Below are 23,793 nucleotides of genomic sequence, written 5' to 3'. Positions count from 1 at the left end.
TGATTGTTGTAGGATTGGTGTTACACGTGGGTGTAAAGGCATTTCACGTTGAAACACAGCATCTCGTCTACAACATGTAAGTGGAGATCCATTCTGTGACTGCCAAACATCTGTAGATCGATGCATGTATTGTCCATGGACTCTATGATTCACAAGGTCTTGGGTTCATGATAATAATGTCTTGTTATGTTACATGATTATAACAAATATGAATAAATTATTATCATCAATAAGAATAAGAATAAGAATAATAAGTTAGTGAAAGTTAGCAGTTTACCGAGTTAGCAACGTTAGTGATTAATAACAATAGTTGGCAGTAGTTAGTAACGTTAGCAGTGTGAGTAAATAATGTGTACATATATGTATGTATGCATGTATATAATAATAATAATAATATACATACACACATATAAATTGTTCACACTTACACATGTAATATATAACGAGTTAGTATTATCATCAATAAGGAAAAAAATAATAAGTTAGTGAAAGTTAGTGAGTTAGTGCTTACTAACAATAGTTAGCAGCGGTTTGCGAGTTCGTAGTGTAAGTAATAATGTATATATAATGAATGTATGTATGTATATAATAGTAATAATATTATTATTATTATGTAAATTTAACAATAATGATATATAACAATATAAATATGAATATGAATATGTATAATACATATATATTACAATTATATATAATATACAGTATGTTACTAATAATTATATAATAGTAGCATCTAATTAAAATATTACCTTAACTAGTACGAAAAATTAAATAATTTAAATAAAAAGTGGTTGAAAGAAAATTTGGGAGAAAGATAAAAGGGTTTGTGTAACTCAATTGTTGGGATGAGTTGAGTGTGGCAAGCTTCCGAGTGTATAGAGGAAGAAAATTTTATTTATAGTATATTAATTAGGTGGTTGGTAGTTAGGTGGTTATTTAAATGTCAAGAGTTGTTATTGCTTGGGAGAGGATGGGAGAGGAGGGGGGAGGGTGAGAGTCAGTCATGCCAGACAACCCTTTCCGAGTCTTGGCCAATTAAAAGCATGCATGCATGGGTCATAGCAACCCATGCATGACTCATATCAATAAATGTCTTACAATGATTACCACTATTTTTTTTTTTTTTTTTCAAAAAGTGTGTCTGTATGTCAAACATGCGGACACAATATTTATTGCAGCTGTCAGATGGCAACTCTGACTGTCAGATGGCAAATTTTTTTGCTCTTTCTGTCCACATGTTTGATATGCGGACGCACTTTCTTTTCGCAAGTGGGGTCTGGCTGTCAGTGTGGGACCTATAGTTTTGTCCGAGAGTTGCAAATGCGGACGCACTATCTCCATAATTTTGTGGGGCCTAGTCTTGTCCGCATCTTCAAGGTGCGAATAGCCCCATTTTCGTATACTGTTCTTTCTAAGCCCTATTTCTATGTTTTGTTTTTTTTTATAACCCTATTTTTGTGAAAAACTCCTAGAACTGGAGCCCTAAGAGAGCAGTGGGTTTTGGAGAAATTTATGTTTCTGCAGGGATTAAAAGCCCAAACTGGAATGAAATTGATGCATCGCTCTAAGATATTGAGGTTTAAATTCCAAATTATCATGCTTCCCCCCCCTCCCTTTGGGGGTTGCAGTAGGAGTACTATGCCTTTATTTATTCTCAGCAGTTGGTTTGTGTCGTAGAATCCTCAACACAGATTATTTCTGTGTATTCTAGAGTGTCAAATGGAAGCAAATGCTTCCAATTGTTCCATATATACTTTTATTCTTCATGAGATCATAAATGGAAGAGAATAATGATTGTGTTAATTTCTGTGAGTACCTTGGTGTTAATGTTAACTGCTGATTATGATCATAGAGGCAATTGCTTCCAATAGTTGAATAGTACATATTTCCTTTTTCTATTTACTAATACAGTGTATGGTTGAATATATATAGTTGTGCCCATCTCTGAGTACCTTTCTAGTTTTTTTATGTTCATACATGCTGCTGATTACAGCACACTATTTATTTTGTAATACAATATTTACTTTGTGGGTATAAATCTTATTGTAGATATCAGATGGATTTGGTGACTTAAGGGTGGTTGATACTTGATTGTCTAGTGATTCTCCTGCTTTTGAAGACAATGGTGTTATGTACCATATGTTAGTGTCTTTTACTGCCCAAATCTTGCATATAAGTTATTTCAACACGTAATGAACTTCCATCTGGTGGGCTGTCCAGGAAGGTGGTGGGCTGTTAATGCCAACTGCATTCTTGTTTTTATAATTTTATTGTGAACCATTGAAGCTTTTGGAATTGTAAGTGTCAGCTTTATAGATCATGTAGTGTATTGTTGATGGTAGTTCCTTATTACTAGATTTTTGAAAACGATAAAGAGCAGAGGCCACATTTTCTGTATCCGTGAAGAAGGATGTTACCTTTTATGGGATGTTGTCTCTTGGTGAACCATTTTCTTTCAATGAATCATTGAATATTAGGCATTGATTTTTTCATTTAAATTGTAGAGGATTACCAGAAGATATGCTACATTTTTTCAGAGGGCAAGTCTTGACACAATTGTGAGGGTGTTACACTCAAAATCAAAGATCAAGGGTTCAAGTCACGGAAAGAGCCTCTCCAATATGGAGGTAAGGTTACATACGTCATGTAGGAGCGTTGCACACACTACAACAATTGTTAACTTTTGCAACAAAATATTTATATCATTTGTTAGTAAATGTCGTAAATTATCATATTGATAACATTTTAAAAGCAAAATTTTATTGTAAATGTACAATTTTTTATGGGGAAATTTTAAAATATATATATTTACAACTTTTTTAAACACTACAAAAAATGGCTATAGTCTTTTTTCAATGTTTAGAATGTTTCCCAGATGCCATAAGAGCAGAAGTATTTTCTCTGCCATTTTTTGAGCTTTTGCTGCATATTGTGATGCTGTAATAAAATAAAAATAAAAATAAAAAATAAAAAGAAAACTTGTAATAATGTTAGAATAACACTGTACGGTGCATTGTTTTGAGGGAGAAAGAAAATTTATATCTTGCTCAATTGCTTCTGTTATTCTTCTAGAGAAATCACAAAGCATGTTCATGAAGCTTCCTTGTCTCAAATTTCCTAAACTTTGCATGTCCTAGACGAAAAATTTGTGGCTCTGAATGGCCCTGAACGCTTGAGCTCATCCATGGTGCAGGTTGCCTTCTTCTTTCCCATTTTTTCAGTTATGAAGAGAAATCACTTTTCAATTTTGGTAGGCAACCCTAAACAGAGGTTCTCTAGCTGTGGAGTTTCATCATTACCTTCATCTTCTTCTTTGACCATAAATTTCCTATTGCTTTTTTTTTTGTAATTATGAGACATTTGAGTTTTTTCTCTTATTTTCATACCTTTTAATTTTGAATTCTAAATTTTTTCATGGACAGTTTAGTCCATCAAATTGGCAATGGGTGGCTTAGGAGCCATCCAGGTTTGTGGGGAGATTTTAATGTTTCTTTTTTGATTTGTCTGACTGCCCTATCCAGCCTCAGAGAAGAAGCAGAGAGATTCATTACTTACCAAATTAATTAACATTTTATGTAAATTTATTTAAAAATATTTTGAGTTGCGGCTTTATTTGTTGTCTTTGCTTTATATTGATCCCAATTCCCGTTCACTTTGGACTTATGCTTAATCAACCCATGAAGAAAATTAACGTGCACCAATGAACACTTTAAACTCTCATTGTCTTTCTTCTCTCCCAGCTCTATACATGCTCATGAGTATGTGCTTCATCATATAATTAATATAACAAACACTGATGTAAATTATTCTCATGGGTTTAACCTATGAAACAATCATTGTATTTGTCAATAAGTGTTAATACCACTATAGTTTTTCTCCAATCTTAAACTTTTTTCTTTCTAAGATCCCGAGAAGTTGATAAATACATGAACAAACAAACCTCATCTACTGTAGTGTTTTGCCTGCAAATAATTTTGTGTAATGGATATTAGCTGTGCTGTAAACCTCAAATGTTTATAGCATTTTGCTTCTTATTGTCAAACTTGATGTATTGTAATAAACAAAGAGTCCAGGCCAAGCAGAATGAGCTGGGTCTTTGTGAGGAAAAAATGCATGAAGGGTGGCTCTCAGCTGGGTTAATGGGTTTATACAATAAGAGAATGATTCGTGTAGGTGATTGACAATGATTTCTCTGTTGTAATGTCTTATACAAGTAATCATATACTTACATTCAACCTCTGGTAATCTAGGCTTCCTGCTGCCGTGCTCAAAATGGTATGTGAGTTCATGATGTTCATCAATAGTTATAATCGGCATGATTTTGTATTTGGGGTAGGACATGGGCTCATTAGGTTCATAGCTTAATGAATGCCAAATGGTTTAAATGAAATTCGTGTTTATGTCATTTTCTTGAGTTAGCATGTTTGGCTTGCTATCATTACATGCTAGAAAATTCAATAATTTTTTAACTTTTTTTAATAGCAGTCAATTATATGTAAATAATTTGATAATTGTTAATTTGCCTTAAGAGGATCATTTGGTTGGGAATCATGTGAGTTCTCCATCAAACCATCTGGGCTATTTCTTCTTGCTTTTGTTATTGCAGTTACTATAGGCGTTCTCTTTGTATGGTCATCCTTTCTGGGTTCAGGAATTATCTGGTTCATTATTTGGATCATCTCATATCATGTCATTGTTTAGTTGGGACTCAAGTGTTCCAATGGTGCTGTCTGTTTGGGAGTCTTCTATCAATTTATGTTGAGGTATTCCCATAATGGGTGAATTTTAATCTAATGTGGAAAAAAAAATCCTTTCCTAACTTTGTAGATCTTATTCTAATTAATGATTATTTTTATTTATTTAAAAAAAAAAAAATTTATTGGCAGCCACAAGTGGCTTGGATGGTAGGAAGCTACCATGGCTTGATCAAATTTGCACTAGGCCATATTTGAGTCCTATGATTCCCATCCCAGCTCAGCGAGCTCACTCACATTTATAGATACATGTTATCTTTTCCTCCATTTGGCATCCATTACTTCACTGATATGAAAGAACCAGAGACCATATTGTTGTTGAAATTTCATATGTGGGTGGCAGAGGACTTTGACAAGCTTGCATACAGTCATAATTATATAGAGAAGTGTTTTGACTCCATATATCATTATGGACAAAGCAAATGATGATTTCTCCTTGCATTTGGATTTTAGTGGATCAGCTAGATTGTGCGTCTAATCATGTTCCTACAAAAAGTGAGGCAATTGATTCGTTGATGAAACAATGACTGTTTATTTAGCGCTTCTTTCATGTATGTGGTAAGAATGCCTAGGGAGATTGTTGTGTAAAGCACAACAGCCATGATGTCATATCTTTTATCAGTATCCACCTTCCACAATTTATTTAAGTGAGTAATTGAGCCATGCAAAACTTTTGAAAATCAGTTCATCTTGCTTGTAAATAGTAGATTTATTTGCTGCTTGTATTAATTGAGGCTCTATGGGATACCGAGGGGGGAAAAAGACAAGAAAGTAAGAACACAAGATGCTCGGATGTACCCAAATCGTATGTTCATTCCATTTGTTAAGCTAGGACTTCGTGATTTTTGGGTTTTCTCTTTCCTCTAGATTTCACCCTATCAAAGAGAGGTATGCTATTATTTCATTTAAACTCAATTACCACACCTTTGACACTAAAAGCATGCACATATACAAAGATAAAAGCTTTATTGTGAACAAGGAGGGCTCGCTAGGTGTCCATTGAAAAGTTCTCTAAAGAGAATCACAAACTTTTCTATACCAACAATGCTTTTGTATTGCATATGATTAGTGATGGTCACATAACACAACATCACGCTTGATTCATTGCAAAAATGAGAAAGTAATTGCGTTAGTGCCTCCTTTTGAGCCACATATGTTGATCAACATTGAAAATAATTGCAAAATCACAATGGGTAGCCAACTAAGTGCTAGTTAAGGGTCCTTTAGTAATAATGCTAACTTGGCCTATATTAGGGTGATGGAAACATGCAATACTTAAATCATGGCAAGGCCCAAAAAGCCTACAACAACATGACCAAGGTTGTTAGAATCGGGATCCTACATAGGATTATTGGGAGGGTCCACAAGATCGGATCATAGGATCGGATCGTGGATCATAAGATTCTACTTACAATGTAAAATAAATTAAATTTATATATTTAACAATTTATGACAACTCTCAATAAAATAATTCTAAAAAATTGGTAGTAAGTTTAAGAAATTAAAACAAATTTCAGGGATGTAACTAGCTTGCTAGGTAGCACCTAGCTAATTTGTCCTTCAACAATGTTGAACCTTAAAAAAAAAAAAATCTAAATAGCTTGAACTACAAAGTGCTTTGCAAAGGGCAGACTGTTGCTAGCTTATTTATTTAATAACTATAATTAAAAATAAAAACAAAAAGAGTGAAGAGAAGAAGGAAGGAGAAATTGTTAATCTCAATTCAATGAACTGATGTAAATTTCTCAATTTCCGTGGCTTTGTCATTAGACCATAAGAAGAAGAAGAAGGAGAAGAGGGAAAAAAAGAAGGAAGGAAGAGGAAGAACTTTTTGTTAGTAAAAAAGAAAAGAAAAAGAAAGCTATATGCTCTTTATTTTTAGGAAAAAAAGGTAGGTCTTTGGCTTGTCAATAATAAGAAAGAAAAAAGGAGAGGAAGAAAGTAAAGAGAACTACGAAGATAATGCCTAACTGCTATAGACCTGTGTTGTGAAAATGGTCGGATCGGATAATGAAGATGCACAGCGGAAATAAAACAACAAGTGAATAAAAATATACAATCAGAATGACAACACAAAGATTTAACGTGGTTCGGTAAAGCCTACATCCACGGAAGCAATGACACACAAATTTTTCACTAAGAAATTAAGATGTACACAATGCACTTCTCAAAATGATCAACTCTCTCTCATATATGCCCAGAATAACATATATAAAAGTTTCTCGGAGGTTTCCCTCCGTTTGCCCAACCACCCAACATTCAAAATTCAAAAATTCTGAAAAATTGCTCGCAGCCCAGGCGTCTCTCGTCGACGAACACAGGGCTTCCTCGACGAATCCAGAAATTTGAAATCACCTGCTCTTGGTAATTACTCGTCGACGAAATTTAGAGCCTTCGTCGACGAGCGTTTGCTGTCTCCTCGTCAACGAATATAGCTCCTCTTTGACAAGACTGCTGTGCTGCCTCCTTCATGTTTTTCCTTCTTTATTCTTTTCTTAAGTATAAGAGCCACAAATAACAATCTCCACCTTGGCGATTATACGGCCCTTAGGAGAGTCATAAATATATGATCAGCTCCACCTTGAACTTGAAAACGTTAGGTTTGGGCTTGTCTCCCTTTAATCACTTGGAGACATGAAGTAAGTCCAAGCAATACTTGAACTTCTCTGAAGTAACTGATTTGGTCAGAATATCTGCTGCATTATCAGATTTATGAACTTTCTCTAACACAAGTTCACCCGAAGAAATCAATTCCCGAACCCTGTGAAATCTCACATCAATATGCTTGGTTCTAGCATGATATACCTGATTCTTCGCCAAGTAAATAGCACTCTAACTATCATAATGTAGCACCACACCATTTTGCTGTATTCCCAGCTCTCTGACTAAACCAGTAAGTTATAAGGCTTCCTTTGTAGTTTTGGTAACTGCCATATATTCCGCCTCAGTCATGGATAATGCAATCAGAGACTGTACCATGGATCTCCAACATACTGGTCCTCCTACAAAGGTAAACACATATCCCGTTGTAGACTTTCTGTCATCCATATCTCCAGCATAATCCGCATCAACAAACCCTATAACTGTAGAACAACTCTGTTGCTTGCCGAACATGATGCCATATCCCGATGTACCCTGCAAGTATCTAAATATCCATTTAACGGCTTCCCAATGTTGTCTTCCTGGATTAGAGAGAAACTTGCTCACCACACTTATCGCATGCGCCAAATCTGGCCTTGTACATACCATAGCATACATTAAACTCCCCACAGCACTAGCATAGGGGACCTTTGACATGTCCCGAATTTCCTCATTTGAACTTGGACAATTTGTAATAGACAACTTAAAGTGATTCGCTAAAGGTGTACTTACTAGTCTTGCATCAATCATGCTAAACTTCTCCAACACCTTCTGCACATAACCGTCCTAAGATAACCATAATCTCCCTACAGTCCTGTCACGGCAAATCTCCATTCCAAGTATTTTCTTGGTTGAACCAAGATCCTTCATGTCAAATTCCTTATGCAGTAGATCCTTTAACTAATTCACCTCAGTTAAATCCTTTGCGGCTATCAACATGTCATCGACGTACAATAACAAGAAAATAAGAGAACCATCCTTAAGTCTATTCACACAAACGCAGCATTCATACTCACACCGTTTGTAGCCAATCATGATCATGTAGGAATCAAATCGTTTATACCATTGCCTTGGAGATTGTTTCAACCCATAAAGAGACTTCTTCAGTAAACAAAATTTTCTTTTCCTAATTCAATAAATCCCTCCGATTGTACCATGTAGATTTGTTCTTCCAAGTCACCGTGAAGAAACGCCATCTTCACATCCATTTGTTCCAAATGAAGATTGTAATGAGCTACCAACCCCAACACAATTCTAATAGAAGTATGTCGTACCAGTGGAGAAAAGATCTCATCATAATCTATTCCCTTCTTCTATAAGTATGCTTTTGCCACCAACCGTGCCTTGAATTTTTCTCCTTCCTTTTCTGAAATTGCTTCCTTCTTCCTATACACCCATTTGCACCCTATCGGTCTCTTTCCATCTGGAAGCTCCACCAAGTCCCAAGTTTGGTTTTTATGCAAAGATTCCATCTCCTCAATCATTGCTCCCATCCACCTATCTTTCTCCTGGCCGTGCACTGCCTTTTGAAAGGTAGTTGGATCTTTGCAACAAGTAAGAAAAACATAAGATACTAATTCATCAAAATCATACCTTGATGGAGGCCTGATAGTGCTTCCAGATCTCCGTATAGGAATATCGTCGACTTGCTGGTTTTCCTAGCTAGAGCTCCCTATAACCACGGGACCATGATCATTTTCGTTGCCCTGAGCTTTCAACTCCACCCGCACAACATGTTCATCACTGCCCCAGCTTTCTGGCTCCTGTTTATGATCATCAAACTCTTGAGTACGTTTCACTATAGCCTTCTCATCAAAGACTGCATCTCTACTAATCACCACCTTGTTTGCTTCCGGGTCCCATAGCTTATACCCTTTCACACCCTCTGGATACCCCAAGAAGATGCAACAACGAGATTTCGGATCAAGCTTAGACCTCTTCTCACTAGACATGTGGACATAGGCCGGACACCCGAATGCCTTCAATCCGGAGTAGTCTACTACATTTCCCGTCCAAACTTTTTCCGTCACTTTTCCCGCTAGTGATGCCCTTGGTGATCGGTTTACCAGAAAACAAGTCATACTAACTGCCTCGGTCCATAAATTCTTTGGTAGCCTTGCATTCAATCTGAGACACCGAGCCCTATCAGCAAGAGTCCGGTTCATCCATTCTGCCACACCATTTTGCTGAGGTGTCCGGCGAACTGTAAAATATCTCTTGATGCCCATGCCCTGCTCTGCACAAAATTCCATAAACCGAGAATCAGCGTACTTAATCCCATTATCCGACCTTAAGTATTTGATTCTCCTCATTGTCAGGTTTTCCACTTCAGCCTTCCATATCTTTAACTTGGCAAACGTACTAGATTTGTGACACATGAAGTAAACCCAAACCTTCTGCGAGTAATCATCAATGAAACTCACGTAATACACATGTCCACCCTTTGATGCAACTCTAACTAGGCCCCAAACATCTGAATGTACATAGTCAAGAATTCCTTTCGTCTTATGAGTAGCCGAACTGAATTTTGCTCTATTCTGTTTTCCAAGAATACAAAATCTACAAAATTCCAACTGACATGATTTCAAACCTTTCAACAAATTTCTTTTGTGTAGTTCTTCCATGCCATGTTCTCCTATATGTCCAAGACGCATATGTCACAAGATAGTCTCATCTGATTCAGCATCCACATCTGCAACTCCACCTACAACAGTAATTCCCTGCAACGTGTAGATATTTCCATCCAGTTTCTGCCCTTTCATTACAGTCAGATTACCTTTCAACATCGTTAAGACTCCACCTTTGGACTTGTAATTGAAGCCATTACAATCCAAAGTGCCAATTGATATCAGACTCTTTCTCAACTCAGGTATATGTCTTACATTACACAATGTTCTTACAGCACCATCAAACATTTTTATCTTTACATTTCCTATGCCAACGATCTTACAAGAAGCATCATTACCCATAAGAACTGATCCAGAGTTTACTAACCTGTAAGTGCTGAACCACTCCTTGTTTGGAGTCATATGATAAGAACATGCCGAGTCAAGTATCCAAGAGTTCATTAGAATATCCGACTCCGATGAAAGTGATAGAACATCACCAAACTGAATCCTCTTCTTGAACAACATTCACAGATTTTGAAATCCCTTCATGCTTATTAGCATTTCCCTTCTTCCAATCTGGACACTCCGTTTTCACATGCCCTTTTTTACCGCATTTATAACACCGGATTTTCTTCTTCTTCTTGGATTGATTTCGGGATTTCTGATTAGACCCATTTTTAAACTTTCCTTTGCCTTGCTCATTGCTACATTTTAGCACAAGTCCTTCTCCTTCATCACAAATATTCAATCTTTGATAAAAATTCAACAAGGCACTTGTTACCTCTTCTAAATCAAGAGTTTCTTTTCCCCACGTAAGAGTGGTCACAAGATTTTCATAGGTATGAGTTGAGGGTAAGGAATTTAACAGCATCAAAGTCTTATCATCCTCATCAAACTTCACATCAACTCTCATAAGATCACTTATGATTTGATTAAACGCATTGACGTGTTGATCTAGACTAGATCCTTCTACCATCTTAAGCCAATATAAACGCTGCTCAAGAAAAAGTTTGTTATTAAGGGATTTAGACATGTACCGACTTTCTAACTTTCGCCAGATAGCCGTTGGAGAATCCTCCTCCATCACCCGATAGAGAACTTCGTCGGCCAAACACAAGCGTATTGTAGACGCTGCCTTTGCTTTCAAATCTACCCATGTTGTCTCATCCATTCCTTCCGGTTGAGTATCAAGCAAAGCCTTAGCCATTCCTTGTTGCACAAGAATGTCCTTCACTCTCCTCTGCCATAAACCAAAGTTTCCAGTTCCATCAAATTTAACGATATCAAGCCTTGCAAAAGACGATCCCAATGCCATAACAACTTCGCTCTGATACCAATTTGTTGTGAAAATGGTCGGATCGGATAATGAAGATGCACAGCGAAAATAAAACAAGTGAATAAAAATACACAATCAGAATGACAACACAAAGATTTAACGTGGTTCGGCAAAGCCTACATCCACAGAAGCAATGGCACACAAATTTTTCACTAAGAAATCAAGATGTACACAATACACTTCTCAAAATGATCAACTCTCTCTCATATATGCCCAGAATAACATATATAAATGTTTCTCAGAGGTTTCCCCCCGTTTGTCCAACCACCCAACATTCAAAATTCAAAAATTCTAAAAAACTACTCACAGCCCAGGCGTCTCTCGTCGACGAACACAAGGCTTCGTCGACGAGACCAAGAAGAAATTTCGTTGACGAACACAGGGCTTCATCGACGAATCCAGAAATCTGAAATCACTTGCTCTCAGTAATTACTCATCGACGAAATTTAGAGCCTTCGTCGACGAGCCTTTGCTGTCTCCTCGTCGACGAATATAGCTCCTCATTGACGAGTCTGCTGTGCTGCCTCCTTCATGTTTTTCCTTCTTTATTTTTTTCTTAAAGTATAAGAGCCACAAATAACAACCTGCAACTTTAAGCTCTCAGCTTGACTGTGTGACTCCCTATTTGTTGATGCTCTCTGCTGATATCAAAGCTCTCAGCTAACCTCTACCATTGCTGGAAGAAGGAACAGTCCAAGCGTACTGATAGACAACCTAGGATCTGTCTATCAAGAACTCTAACCTCTCATAGAGCTTTCAAGTTTGAAGGAAAAGAGCTTTCAAGAGATGCTCAGCTGCTCTCTTGACTCGGATTGAAAAAATCCTAGAACATGCTCATTACGTTACCCTAATTTGATGCATTTTACCAACTAGACCAAATTTTGTGTCTATTGCAAATAAAAAAAAAAAGTTTTTGGGCCAATAAAAATATATATTGGGCCTTTTTTCGTTAAAATTCTAAAGAGGAAAAATCCATATTCCATTGCAAATACAGGATTAGTAGGATTGAGATCCTCAAATCCTAAGGTTCCAGATAATATCTTACTAGAATCCTACTTTATTAAGATTCTACTTAAGATCCAAATTGATTAGGCAAGTATGGATCGTATAATCGCACAATCCGGATCAGGAATTTGATAACCATGAACATGACAACAAGCCTGAACTCCCACTAGGTGGGGTCTGCTACGTGAATCCTTTTCCACCAATTCACCCGATTGAGAACATTTCCGTCATCTAGCTTAAGAGCTATTAAATCCTTCCCCACTACCTTATTGAAAGTTATTTTAGGTCTACCCCTACTCCTTTTAATACTAAAAATAATAACTAACTCAATCTTCCTCACAAAGGCACTACTAAACCTACATTTCAAATACCCAAACCATTTAAGTCGCCCCTCCCTTTTCTTGTATTCAACCAATGTTATGCCTAGTTAATTGCTTATATGTTCATTTCTTAATGTATCTTTCAATGTTATACCACTCATCCACCTTAAAATTTGCATTTTGACAACTTTTACTTTTTGTACATGTTTCTTAATTGCCCAACATTCTGATCTATAAAGTGGCTGGCCTTATAGCCATATTATAGAATTTTTCTTTTAATTTTAAGGGTATTCTATTATCACACAACACTCGTAACACACCCCTCCATTTTACCCAACCTACTTTATGTATTACATCGTCTACAATTTCCCCTCAAGATATCAAAAAAATCTCCTAGCGCTATTAGTTTCTTGATTATCAAGTTTAATGTTCTCTCCAATACTCCCCCCTTATGTTATTGAAATTACATTTCATATATTTTATCTTATTCCTACTTATCCAAAAATCTTTAGGCTCTAAAAACAGTTGTCCAAAGCTCTAACTTAGATTCCGCTGCACTTCTACTTTCATCAATCAATATAATATATTGGAAAACAATATACACCAAGGGATCTTGTGTTGGATATTTTCAATAAGTTCACCAATCACTAAAGTAAAAATATAAGGACTCAAAAGTAGAACAGTGTTGTACACATATTGTGATTGAAAATTTTCTAGAACTTCCGTAGGTACTCTCCATCATAGGATTTTTCTAAGTCAATGAAAACCATATGCAAGTCCCTCATCTTTTCCCTAAACTTTTCCATTAATATTCTTAAAAAAAATAGCTTCTGTTGTCGATCTCCTAAAAATAAGACCAAATTGATTCTCCAAAACTCTTATTTCTTGTCTTATTCTTTGTTCAGTTACCCTTTCCTATATCTTTATCATATGCTCATAATCTTAATTCCACGAAAGTTAATACAATTTTGAATATCGCCTTTGTTTTTGTATAAAGGTATTAACATGCTTTTCCTCCATTCCTTTGACATTTTTTTAGTTTTTATAATAGTGTTGATAGATTGGTTATGTAACGACCTGCCATTTAACTTGAGAATTTTTTTTTATATATACTATAACATTTAAAATGCTCTGATACTATACTGGATTAAACCCAATCATCAACCTAAGCAGCAAGAAGCAGAAATCAAATAAACATAACCATACGTAGTTATATACAATACCAGAGTGTTAAAGTGTTTCTCAAAATATACATATATGTCTGTTTTCCAAAATACCCTCAACTGGCTGGGGCTATACAAAAATACTCACACTACTGTCAGGGCAATACCAAGGCCCCTCTATCTGCGAGCCTACCTAGATCACCTGAAAAATGTTAAAGTAATTGGGATGAGCCAACGCTCAGTAAGACGAAATATATTATTGCTAGTGTGTGGCAAATGAGTTACAATACCGTGAAAATCTATTACTATATAGTCATGTATCACTGAATCTGTAAAGAACAATACCAATAATATAAATCTTCATCTTTTACCTGTTGCTTAACATTTTTATACTTTAGGTTTCTACTCAAAATACTACTAATATATATATATATATATATATATATATTTTCCGTTGCTGTAAACCTGTATAACATAGTAATAACTGTAAACTTCCCTGTGGATAACTGTGTGTCATGATTTAACCCCTCATGACAGGGTTGTATGGCCCGTAGGCGGGATTTACCCTGGCTGGCCAATCAGGAATAAATCACTATACTCCATAGTCTGATCAGCCCTCCTCAACCCATATTTGAAGGGGAGCCTGTCCACTCGTGGGCTCTATGCAATCAACTTTTATACCACATATTATCTGAATAGGTGGTTGCACTCTATATACTGTATATAGTTACGGTACCGTGCTCTGTAAACTGTATGGTCCAACAGGGTCTGATACTAAATAATACATCTCTGTATACAACTATCTGTTTTACCATGATTCTGTAATAACTGTATAAGCCATGATGTTGTAGCAAACTGTATCTATATCAACTGTGTTTCTGTAATTAACTGTAAATCCGTATGTCATGGTACTGTAAAACTGTATAATCATGGTATTTCTATAATTGCTGTAAAATATATTTACTGTCTGTATATTCTGTAAAACACATCTCTAAAAAATACTGTAAAACATGTTTCTATACTATATCTATATTCTCAAGCCACACAGTAATTTTAAAACATATTAATCATACTTGATAAACTGTATAAATCTCTACTGTGAATAATACTCTGGTAGAACATTTATAATTTTTATAATGAAATCATACTCAAATAACCTAGCATAGCATATTTCACTTACCTGTTTCCTGCTAAAATCCCCTACTATAACGGGTCCAACACCCGCAGGGTTCTCCACTCAATACCCTAAAAACCATAAATCTCAGAACAAAACATTACTATTTCTACGTCTATTACATTTCTTACAACTGCTGGAAACTCAAATTCCGAATAAAAGACTTCACCCTGAATTTGGGATGAATCTCAACTTCGTTCCACCGACGATCCGCTCCGGTAGACTTGGAGAGAACTCCGCCACGACCATTGTGGTGGCCTCAGATTGTTGATCCGGCGACTGATGGAGCCGAAATCGAAGAGAAAAGAGGGAGAGGCCGTAGGAGAGAGAGAGAGAAGAGAGCGGCGCTGAAATTCTACATAAAACTGAGTTTAAGCACTATTTATACTGCGGGATTCGTCGACGAGCCCTTCAATAATTTCGTCGACGAACTTCCTCCCTCGTCAACGAATTTCATTCTCCCAAAAACCCCTCTCGGTATCTTCTCGTCAACGAAGACGGGACCTCATCGACGAGGCCTGGGGAAATTTCTAGGAATTATAACCTCCAAAATGCAATGTCGCGTTTGTCGACGAAGTCGGCTGCCTCCTTCTATTACTGATTCCATTTCCCTTCCTCTTTATTATTTAAATACCATTATTACTCGGGTTGTTACAGGTTAACCATAATTTTCCTTCATCCCCTAAACATTTCCAAACTTCAATTGGTGTGTTAGCTGGTTCTAAAGAAATTCCCACTTTTCTTTTTTTTTGAAGTCATCTTAATTTCAAGAACTCTAATTTTGCAAATAAATCTTCTTGTCTTTTCCTCATTTGTCACTTCCAAGCTCAAACTTTTAGTTGGATTTCCATTAAACAACTTATTAAAGTATCTCAGCCACCTCTCTTTCGTGTCATCTTTAATTAAGACATTATCATTCTCCGTCCTTAATACATTTTACATTACTTTAATCTTTGTATTTTCATTCTCTAGCTCTAGCAAGTTTATGAATGTCTCTTTCTCCTTTTGTATCTAGCCTAGTATACAAAGTATCATAAGCTCTATGTTTAGCTTCGTTAGCTTTTGTTTTTGTTTTTGTTTTTTTTGTTTTTTTTTTGCATTTTTTCTTGCCTCTTTATAGTTTTCAAGACTTTCTATTTCCTCCTTTTACCAGTTTGCCATCTTTTTACCATAACACAATTGTTTGAGGATAATCCATGGGAGAGCTGGCAGGAAAGGATGTCTATGGTCCATTTCAGTTCATTTTTCAATAAGTTCTTAGTCAGATGAACTTACGTAAAGCTAGTTTGAACCGGGCAAAAATATTTGTAGTTTATGTTTTGGTTTAGCTAAAAAATATAGGATGTATTTGTAATATATTTTTCTTATGCAAATATACGACAGAAATATTATTTATGCTTACATATATAAAGAATGCATACAATATCTACGACTAGGTTTCAATTTAGTTGCATTTGTTTGGTAATCAAAGTAAACCACACGAACTATTGTTGTGAAGCAAATTGAGCCCGAAATTTCAATTTTTTTTGTTTTTCCAATTCGGTTTATGCTTACCAAGTAGTATTGAAAAGATTTGGAGCTCTGTGTGGAATATTCTGGCTATGAACCTAGGACTCAAAAGAAAAAGCATGTTCATTCTTATTCTTTCTTGAGTTGGTATAAACTTTGTACCCACTTAAGTTTCACATAGTTATTTTAGAACTTGGTCTTCAAGTCACCTTGTGTTCTTTTTAGGCTTATTGTGGATATGCACCATGTAAGGAAAAACACTAGATATGCTTTTATGGATTCTTTCTTTAGTGGATGGGCTAATTAGCTACTATTGTTTAGCATGTTTAAATTTATACACTTAAATACAGAAATACATACATGCATAGGTGACACATGGATTTTGAAATTTGTTATGCTCCATATTGCACCTAGTTCCACTATCAGTTTCATGAATCCATTTTGATTTGTTGCTTCTCATCTCTTTACCTAGTGTCCCTTTTACCTCTTTAAATCCTTTCCTAGTACATAATTATGTTGGTTATAGGTTTTGGGAAGAAATTGTGTTAAATCAGGTGAAAAAAACAATTCATTTGCCTTTTTTTTTTGGGGTACTGCTAACAAAAATTGTTGTTAATTGTTCTATGACTTTCTTTCCGTCTCATTGTGTTATTCAGGATCTTTTGAACAAAGAAAAGGATTGGTAGAGGGCTTGAAAAGGATGGCCTGTGCTATTTCGATAGGGTCATGGTGGAATTCTGGTCATATAGCTTCCTTAATTTCTACTCATGATATTTTTCTTGATTAGTGGCACGCTCATTTAGGTCATCCATCCCTTCAAAAAAACTACAAAAAGTTCTTCCTATGTTCAAGTTTGTTTCTTGTTTTGAGTGTTCCAAGTGACTGTTGGGAAAGCATGTTAGGACATCTTTTCCATCTAGAGTTGAACCTCATAATGAATCATTAAAGGGCGTTCCTGGGCCACAAGGCTCCCTACTTTGAGAGGGTAAGTGGGGATATTTTTCTCATATGACTTGGATCTACTGTTAAAAGATAGGTATGAATTTTTTAATGTATTTACTCTATTCTACCATAAAATAAAAATTCAATTGCCATTGGTATTCAAATTTTTTTGATTTGATAACACACTTGAATTTGTTCAAAATGAGCTTCAGTCTTTTTGCTTAGCCAAAGGAATTTTTCATCAACCATCATGTATACATACCCCTTAGCAGAATTGAGTAGCTAAACCAAAAAAATAGACATTTACTTAGCATAGCATGACTTCTACTCATTCATATGCATGCTCCAAAAACCTCTTGGATTGATGCTCTTCTTACAATTTTTTCTATTTAGCAGGACTCCCTCAAGTGTTATAGGAGGACAAATTCCATTCTCCATCATGTACTCGGAAACATCCATATTCTTTGTTGTGCCTCATGTCTTTGGATGCATATGTTTTGTTCATGTTTCACATACTGATCAAGACAAGTTCTCTCCTTGTATTGTTAAATGTGTCTTTGATGGTACCCAAGAACTCAGAAAGGATATAGGTGTTATGATCCCTACACTCGTAGAAAATATGTTGGTGTTGATGTCACCTTTTTTTAGGGTACTCCTTATTTCTCTAGTGTTGAGTACTCTATGAATAAATTTATTTTAATTCCATCAACAATTTATGGTACCTCCTTTTGTGTTTGATCCTTCTATTCCTACCCTTATTCCTCTTGAGAAATCTTCTACTCCTCTTCCAAATCAATCAGTTATTGATCCAGAGAAACAATTGAGGGTTTATGAATGACAGAAAACAAACAGTCATCAATACCACCATCCAGGCTCCTCCTCTGCCCATCTCTATTTCGACTTTTAGTTCTAGAGATTCATACAAGTGTAACTTAGATTTGCCCATTACTCGTCGTAAAGCTACTTGAACATGCGCTCAGCAATACTTGGTTGCTTGTCCTATTGCTCATTATGTTTCAGTTATTCACCTCCCCAGCCCTATGTGTTTTTTAGCCTTGTCTGTGTCTTCGATTTTTGTCCCTTCCTTGCATTTTGAAGAACTTGCTAACCCTAGGGTGGAAGCATGATATGGATGTAGAATGGATGCCTTTAGTACTTAAAGGACATAGGACTAGGTGGATCTTCCTCCTAGTAAGGAGTTGGTTAGGTGTTGTTGGGTCTATACCATCAAATATCTTCTTAATTGATAGCTCTGTTGAACAGTTTAAGGCTCAGTTGGTTGCTAAGGGGTACAGCCAAACATATGGTGTTGATTATCTTGAGACATTCTCTCTTGTTGCTCAACTAAAGTTTGTTGTATATTGATCTCATTGGCAATTAATTTTCATTGGCCCTTATACCAGTTGGATGTGAAGAATGCCTTTTTTGTGTGGAGATTTGCAGGAAGAGGTATAGACAACCTCCTAGGTTGCATGAGATTATTTATGGTCTTAGGCAGTCTCCTCAAGCTCAGTTTGACAAATTTAGTGTTCTAATCTCTGCATTTTGCTTTATCCAACGCTACCCTGATCATTCGGTTTTGGTCCGCAAAAAGGAGACCTTTGTGGTACTTCTAGTAGTTTATGTTGATCATCACTTGTAGTGACCAAAGCGGGATTATAGATGTAAAGCAATGGTTCCAATTAAAATTTCAAATCAAGGACTTGGATATGCTATGTTACTTAGTATTGAGATTGTAACTTGTAGGAAAAGGTTACATATTGGACTTGCTAAGTGAGACTAGTTCTTTGGGAGCTAAACCAATTGATATTCCTATGGATCCCAATGTAAAGTAGTCCAAGGATGTTGGATTGACCTTTGAAGACAAACGCCAATATATGCAGTTGATTGGTAAGTTGATTTACTTGACTGTCACTAGACTAGACCAATCTTTCTAGAAAAGAATTGATATATAAATGTAATGAAAATTTGTGAGATCATCGGAAATTTAAGTTCAGATTGGGCTGGCTCTGGTGATGATCGAAGGTCTACTACTAGATAATGTACATTTGTTGGAGGTAATCATGTTATTTGGCATAGCAAGAAACAAGCTACTATAGCAAGAGATGGTGCTAAAGTAGAATACTGAGTTATGGATCATATGGTGTGATTGAGCTTATGTGGTTGAAATCTCCTGTCTCAAAGATGTGATTCTTGGTAATGAAGCCCATAGATATGGTGCTGTCATTTATGGTGTTAGCAATCCAATGTTCCATGAGAGGACAAAGCACATGGAAGTTAATTGTCATTTTGTAAGGGATGTTGTGTTGAAGAAAATCGTGAGGCATCTTTTTGTGAGATGTATGGATCAGTTAGGCGATGTTTTTTTTTTTCTGAAGCCTTTGTCGCCTTTGTCTAATGGTTGTTACAAGCTAGGTTAGGTGATATTTATATACCTCCAGCTTGAGGTGTTGGAAGAGAATTTGTTATTTTAGTAATGAGGTTGTGTTAAAGGGGGTATTTTTGTCCTTAACATTTTATTATTATTAATAATATATAAGAGGGCAGACTGGGAGCTGTACGCAGACTCCAGGGAACTGCAGCCCAGTTTTTCCTCCTCTTCTTTTCTGTTCTTCTCTTCTCGTCTCCTCCATCTCTAACTTTACATCACATTATTTTTTGTTTTCTTGTTTTTTAAACATATGTTGAATAAGAGGTTCCTTCTCTTGACCTGCTTTTTTTTTTTTTTTTCTCCTCCTCTTGTTTTCTGCACTCCACTCCAAACTCCTTGCTTTCCTGAAATTTTCCACTGCATCCTGTCCTCCAAAAGCAGCCTCTTTATCTTTCCCTGTAAAAAAGCTCAAGAAAGAGTTAATAGCAGTGCAGGATATCATACTTCCATGATTATACTCTGAATCTATATGCTGAAGCCCTAGTTTACTAACATTGGTGTCTGTAACTGTCATGGAATCTTGCTTGTCCATCAAGCATGGATAACTAATTTGATATGGTACCTATTAATGCTAATAAACTGTCACTCGTATTTCTTGTGTTAGTCATCTCAGTAAATTGACTTGATTATACTATGCAATGTTGCAGTTGGTGCCAAATTAATTGTTCTTGGGTTTATAATTTTACGTAGTTTTTTTTTTCCATATTAATTTAGTACAGCTGTGGCTTATGGCATTATGGATTTCTGCAAGCTCTCTTTACTTCTGGGAGTACCCATTTCATTTCATCATACAGTTAATGTTGAATCTGCTTTTACAGCTATTGGATCTGTATAAAGATAGAATGTAAACTATTTATGAAAGCAAAAGTTAGCCTATGAGGAACAGGGGTGGCAATTATAACCCATTCCCATTAATCCACCCACACCCACTGCGAACAAATGGATTGGATAACCCATGCCCATTGATTTACCGACGCCAAATGGATTGGATAACATGTCTAGACCTCAAATATAAAATGTTTTGAAGTTGGTCTACTGTTTTGACCCATCAACCACTTACGAAGTCACTGCCAAGAGCTCCAAATTTCTCTGATCAATCATTCTCTCTTCTCTCCTAGAGCTCAAATTGGTTGAAATCAATCAATCATTATGTTAGAATCAAGTCCATTCCATATGCAAGTGTTTGCATATTGCTTTGACGATTTAAATCATTTAATAAATTTTTTTTCCTTATATCAACTTAATATGCTTTATATTCTTTTGTGTATGAACTGAAATGTCAAAAAGAAAAAAAAAAGTAGGTGGCTTGTTTGTAAGACTGAGGATTAGAACAAGTTACAAAAAATATTATGTGCATGATCGTGTAAATGTTGTATCCCTATGTGCATTCTTGCATTATGTATCTAGCTTCCCTGTCCATGGGTCCAGATATGCCAGATACGTTATGAAAGGAGTGAACGCACCTTAAAGACAGTGATGGATTGACCAACCTTGAAATGTTTTTTACTTGAACCATGTGTATCATATGAAATAAACGTTTTTGACTGATGACCAGAATTTGATTCTTTAAACTGTAGAATTTACATGTCTTAATTTTGGTGTATTCCTGAAATCATAACATATACACAACCGGATTTTCCTTCCTTTTCAGAATTAATGTGCATTTCCATATTACAAAATAAAACTAATTGGCCTGTACTTAACTGCTGAACAGATGAGCTGAAATGGAAACTTGATTTCCTAGGTCAATCATATGCTTTTGGCAGATATGACAGGAGCTGGAACTTGGAGGAGTGGCGTATGAATCCAAGTAATACTGAGGTTAAAATGGCATTTATTTTTCTCAATATATCAGTTAACATGGAGTTTAATGCATATGTTACTGCTGTTTGAAAAGTATATAGTCTATGTACTGGGCACTGATTGAAAACTGTTTATGATTCTATATTTGAATCAATTTCATATAGGTTCCAAATTGTTTGCTTCATTACCTCTCATAGGACCGACTAACCTTTTTTTGTGGAATGCCCCTTGCAGTGAGGATCTACTGACCTCTCTTCCTCATAACTCAGTTGCCTGGGACTTGGTAAAGCAAAGGGTTTCCCAAATTTTCACAGAAAATGTACCGAACAGCTATTTTTCAACCGATTTTTGTTAAGGTTAGTAGAAGACTCGTTGACATCTTATCTCAGCCAGGCAGGGCCATTCCCATGAAGCCTGTTATTTCTTCCACCAGCAACTACACCCTTTGTCATTCCCTTCCCTGAGCCTTGCATGATTTTGACTAGCAAGGTTCCTTTGGTGATAAAATGGGGGTGCTTCACATTGTTACCAAACAGTTAATATATATTCCTCATCTCTCTATTGATCTTAAAAGGAAAGAATCCCCAAGAAAGAAAAAAAGAAAAATGCATTTTTGTGGTTCCCTTTTTTTTCTAACTACTAGAAGAAGCTAATTGAGGGTTCTATAAAAAAGTTGTATGGTATTCAAAGATTTTTTGAAATAAATAATTGAATATGTGTTTTTAAGAAATTTGATTAGTAAGTAAATAATTATAGGATGCTTGGAAAAAAAATTAAAGAAACATACTAACAAAATAATTTGGATAAAAGATATTTTAAAATTTTCAAGTTCTTATTTCTTAAATTTTTTTAAAATTAGCTACTTAAAGGTTTAAATTATTTATCAAAAACTTTTTGTTTAAGAGTCCTTTTAATAAGAAAAACAAATAAAAGAACCAAACACATCTTTAATAATGCTGGCATTGTTTCTAGCTGATTCTCAATCCATTGAATATTTAATTATTTTTTATTCTTTGATATAAATTTATGTATTTTAAGAGTTATAAATTTAAAATGCATGCAGTTAAAATTTTATCATTAAGGCAAGTTTTAAGAACGACTCTAAAATGCATGCAATTAAAAAAAAAAAACATATGAATTTAAATTTGGCATGAAAAGATGTTTCAAATTATGGAGGATTAAGTAAATCCAAAATCATGATATTCCAAGTTAAGATATTAAATTATGTTGAGTCTGCTATCAAACACTTGGTGGGCACAAAAATTGAGTTCATTCTTGAACACTAGGAAAATTGGAACGGAAATGAGAATTCGAAAGGTCTCATCTATGCAAAGCTAAGGAAAGATGGGAGCCGCCAGCCCTCGCCACTGTTCTCAAGTATATGGCTGTCTTCGAATTGCTGAGGTTGTTTATTATACAGTGGGGATGGTTCCACCAGACCATGGTAGGCAGAGACGAGGCAATATGGCCCATACGAGAATTTATGTGCCCATCTTCCTCTTGTGACAATTCTTGTGGGAGCAACCGAAACAAACCTCTCCACAGAGGTTTTGACAATACTAGTTCAGTAGCTTACCTTGAGATCAACTTCTCTTTGGCCGCCTTCGGCAAGTCTCATCACCAGTCTTTTGATATGCTGCGTGCTGGCATAGTCGGATCAACATTTTTAGAGTTGTCAATGGCTGGCTCAGGATCATGCCGTAGACGACTGCCATGACAGTTTGAGCTTAGATATCTGCTCAAAGAATAAAGCTTGACCTTTTTCAAGCTTCTCCTTTCAGGATCTATTGAAAGAGAATCCAGTATTTCTTGATCCTATATATCTGAATATCTTTGCTTCAGAAGAAAATTAGACTTCAGGTGAGTTTCACCCAAAGCTTGAAAGTCACCCCAACGCTTTCATACGAATTTCTAGCTAAATTTTTTTGGTGCAAATGAATTTACATAGAAATTCTTTGGCCGGAATTATACTTTTTTGGGACTTGATATTTTTCCTTGTTTAGGAAATAATTCTTCATACTGCAAAAAATGGTACATGGGCAAAGTTGGGAGAGGTTGGGTTTTTTCCCCTAATCTATAAAGATGGTCTCATTTGCTCAAATCAGAT

General features: G+C 35.8%; 1 long non-coding RNA gene across 4 annotated transcripts; it reads left to right on the top strand.

Moving 5' to 3' along the window:
- The first annotated feature begins 1,109 nt into the window (after window positions 1–1,109).
- Window positions 1,110–23,787, top strand: LOC131167701 (uncharacterized). 4 transcript variants are annotated; one of them, XR_009140137.1, is made up of 4 exons: window positions 1,110–2,627; window positions 21,598–21,704; window positions 21,921–22,042; window positions 22,973–23,787. It is a non-coding gene; the product is annotated as an uncharacterized LOC131167701 (long non-coding RNA). The 4 variants fall into 4 exon arrangements; XR_009140135.1 differs by having other exon boundaries at window positions 1,375–2,627; window positions 21,598–21,693; XR_009140136.1 differs by lacking the exon at window positions 22,973–23,787 and having other exon boundaries at window positions 21,921–22,259.
- The last annotated feature ends 6 nt before the right edge of the window (window positions 23,788–23,793 follow it).

Source organism: Malania oleifera, chromosome 11 (genome assembly GCF_029873635.1).
Source record: "Malania oleifera isolate guangnan ecotype guangnan chromosome 11, ASM2987363v1, whole genome shotgun sequence".
In the NCBI taxonomy this organism is placed as follows: domain Eukaryota; kingdom Viridiplantae; phylum Streptophyta; class Magnoliopsida; order Santalales; family Ximeniaceae; genus Malania; species Malania oleifera.
Note: the sequence above shows the minus strand (reverse complement) of the source record. Positions and strands in the feature narration are given on the sequence as shown.